This window comes from Callospermophilus lateralis, chromosome 4, assembly GCF_048772815.1.
Source record: "Callospermophilus lateralis isolate mCalLat2 chromosome 4, mCalLat2.hap1, whole genome shotgun sequence".
In the NCBI taxonomy this organism is placed as follows: Eukaryota; Metazoa; Chordata; class Mammalia; order Rodentia; family Sciuridae; genus Callospermophilus; species Callospermophilus lateralis.
This window is the reverse complement of record NC_135308.1, coordinates 26,979,045-26,983,330: the sequence shown is the minus strand read 5'-3', so window position 1 is coordinate 26,983,330 and position 4,286 is coordinate 26,979,045.

Sequence of the window (4,286 nt, the reverse complement as noted above, 5' to 3'; positions counted from 1 at the left end):
TCCCACTCCTTGGAATATAACAAAAGAATTTTAAATCCGCATACTACCATGACACAGACACATCAATGTTTATAGCAGCACAATTTACAATAGCTAAGCTATGGAACCAACCTAGATGCCTGTCAACAGATGAATGGATAACAAAATAGTGGTATATATACTCAATGGAATATTACTCAGCCATAAAGAATAATGAATTTTTGACATTTGCCAGTAAATGGATAGATCTGGAGAATATCATGTTAAGTGAAATAAGCCAATCCCCAAAAACCAAAGGTCGAATGATGATATGTGGAAGCTAAATCACAATAAAGTGGGGAGGGAAATAATAGAGGTTCAGTAAATTATACATATGGAGAATGAAAGAAAAGGAAGGAGGATATGAATAGGAAAGACAGTAGAATATATATATATATATATATATATATATATATATATATATATATATAAAATTATAACATAAATTTCCTAGGTACAACATAGGAAAATACCTAAGTGAATTCTACCATAATGCTCACCAATAAGAATAGGATCCTAATTAGAATAAGATGTATCCCATACTTATATACTTTTCCAAGTGAATTCTACTGTCATGTAGAACTAAGAAGAACCAATAAAACTAAAAATGATAATAATAATTTTTTTTAAAAAAAGGAAACTAACATTTTAAAAATGTGGTGAAATATTGCAAAGAAATTATTGTTATTAGCACAAACACACACACACACACAAAAAAAAAAAAATCCCTGCAAATATTAACCAGGCTCGGTTATGCATTTCTGTAATACCAGAGACTCAGGAGGTTAAGGCAGGGAATCTTAAGTTCAACCCTCAGCAACATAGCAAGGACCTAAGGAACTTAGCAAGAACTTATTTCAAAAAAAATTAACAATTGAAAGGGTATGTAACTCCATGATAAAGCACCCTGGGTTGAATCCCCAGTACCAAAACAAAACAATAAACTGCAAATATGACCAAGAGAAATTGAAGATCTATTTAAATCAATAAGAAAAAATTATATTTACAGATTTAAAGAGTCAAAATAATTTGTTGCCAATTCTTAGTATATGTATTAGTTGATAAATTTAAGGAAACCTAAATCAATATCCAAATAGTTTTTCTTCTTTAGAAAGGCTTATTAATACTATAACTTATAAATAATAAGTTGAGTATTACCTGGAAATGCAAAGGATCCATAGGAGTCAAAATCATTTTTTAAAAGAACAAGAGTAAGGTAATTAATAATATCTGATTTCAAATCTTTTTATAAAATTACAGTAATTAAGACAGGAGGTATAGGGAAAAATACATCCAAAGATGTCAATGGAAGTGTATGAGGGTTCTAGAAGAAGACCTATACATGTATAATAAATAACTTTTTGAAAAGAAAAAAAGAAAGCCAAAGTTTTTCAATGAAGAAGGGGTGGGGCCTGAGCACATGACTCTAGTAAAGTGCTTGCCTAGCATGGGTCCAATTCCCAGCACTGCAAAAACATAAAAACAGAAAGAAAGAAGAAAAGGGGTTTCTAAAGAAGCTCTCTTGGACCAACTGGATATTCATTTCAATAAAACAACAGCAATACTTATCATCACCACCTAAACTCTTGCTCATATCATGTTGAAAAACTTAAGTGGATTGCATATTCAAATGTAAAACATTGGGCTGAGCGTGGGGCTTAGTGGTAGAGCCCTCATCTTACATGTGTGAGGCCCTGGGTTTGATCCTCAGCACCACATAAAAATGAATAAAATAAAGGTATTATATCAACAACTAAAAACCACATATATTTAAAAAAATAAATGTAAAACATAGGATAACTTTACAACTTTTGAGAAAGGAAACATGCTAAGATGAAAAAAAAATCACAAACTATAATAATAAAACCTGATAAATCTACTTTAAGACAATATGAAGAAAGTGAAAAGGCAATCCAAAACTGGAAAATATATTCAAAATGCCTGTATGTCGTTTGGAACTATGAAGGATGTGGAAGCCTTGTAATTTTCAAAGGAAGGCATGAAAAGTAAATCATAGTTAATTTTAGTCACTTTGAACTCTTGGCTCTGTAGCAGTGGCCAATCTCCCTCCACAGCCCATGGCAGGAGTACAGGAGTCACAAGGACAGCCCATATGCAGGTCATGTTGATAGGAAGCAGAGCAAATGAAGCAGTGGGTGCATGAAGTTGGGGAAATAATTCTATAAAATGGGCCCAGTGTGCTGACCCCTACAAGCCTTCTTTTCTATAAAGCGTTCTACTTGCAGCTACACCTGGCTTAAGTCAACAGCATATGTTACATTCCTCTGTAAGGGACTTGTTGTTATAAGCAGGACAAATGTAAGCCCAGAATGTACTGGGAAGAACACAGGTTACCCAGAAGGAGACTCCTGTGACTCTTACACTTACCAGATCCCAGTCCTCATGGAGATGAGAATAATTCTCCCTAACCAGAAACTCTGTCAGAACAAGCTCTAGTTAGACCTGATCAGCATGGGCCAAATCGACCTAGAGTTGTCATGGCAGTGAGGACTTAAAGTCTGATGTCATCCTGCTGTCAGTCAAAAGTCAAAAAAGGAGGAGGGCTCAGGACTCTCTAGAAACTTCCCTGGGACCCTCAATAAAACTAGAGTGCGGGAGAGGCATACCACCCATCCTCTCTGAGAAGACCCACTCTTTCCCTGGGGAGTGTTCCCTTTTTCCCTTCCCTATCCCTTCTAATAAACTCATCCCTGTTATCTTGAGCTACAGGTCTGAAATCTTTCTGATTGGACCACAAGACCCTGGGTTTGAGAAGGGACCTTCAGGCTGTCCCAATGTCCCAGAAGGCCCAATGTTCAACCAACGGTGAACTGCAGCAGGGGAATGGAGAAAGGAGAATAATCAGGACTTTTATTCCACCATCCATTCCCTATATGGTAGGGAAGAACAGGAAGCTCTCTCCATCCTATACCCTTTCCAGAGTAATGATTTCCAATCCTTGTTCATTCGGGACTAAGCCTCAGGTACTCTACTGCTCCCAGTGCTTCCTGTACCTTTGTAAATGCCCCTCCCACCATTAGTGCAAATGATTCAACTGGAATATGCCTTCTATTTCCCAAGAGAACTGATAAATTCACTTTTTTACTATTCACACTTTTATTATTCAGAAGCATTGAAACGTATTCATACATAATTTAATTGACTATATAATATTTCATGGTATTTACCTTTTTCCTCATTTTCTTCCTTTGGAACATTTGAGTAGTTTCCATTTCTTCAAATCATAAATGATTTAATGAACAACATGGTTGTGCCTCAAGCTTAGATTAATTTCCTTCAAATTAATTCTCACATTAAAATTGCCAGGTAAAAAGTATAAATAATTTAAAGATACTTAATTTGCAAAGCCAAATTGCTTCTCCAAAGTATAATGCTAATTTATAAGTTCAACCAACACTACTCAAACTCTGCCTTTCCAGGATAATGGACAATTTCTAGTATTATTTTAAATAGTGACTAATATTATAACAATTCTTATTCTTTGTATCTGCTCAGTAATGAAAAATATAATACATTATACCTTCTCTAATTTATAAATGACAGCTGCCCTCTGTGGTATAGGTAAATAAATAAGCTGCTTGAAGTTTTGTGTAGATATAGTTTTTTTTCCTATTAGAGAGGGCATAAGCTGACTGAGCACAAAACTTGTTCAATCATGTAAGGGGACAAGATATTCACCTGTATGACACACTAACAAGAAAGGCTTTGAGAAGTTTGAAGTCCAAACCGAATAGACAGTCCCAGCCCTGATTTAGGATGCACTGAAGAAGACAAAGAACAAGGAGAGTAAATAGTGCAGATGTAAAGCCCATACAACTAAAAGTTTAGAAATAAGAATTGAGTGTAAAACCAAATAGATAAGAAAACTCAGGAAAGAAGAGTGTCAGCTAATGAAATGAATAAGCAATGAGATTCAGTGACAGAAAAGGCCAAACCAAGTAATTACTGGAGTTATGGTAGTTTTTAGATTTAATATTGGTGTAAAGAGTTTAAAATAGTAGCTGGTGCATATTAAGTACTATATAAGCATTTGTTAAGTAAATAAATATGAATATTTTGCTCCATTCATATCGCCAACATATGCAGAGGTCAAACAATAAAAATAGCAAAATTAGCAAAAAATGCTAGTTTTTAAGTTCTTAAAATGCAGTGTTCTTTTGGAACTTAGTAGTTGATTTATTCTTTTTAATTATTCACAAATATTTGTTCAAGGTTTATTTATGTGTCTAGTTCTAGTCATCAGGGAT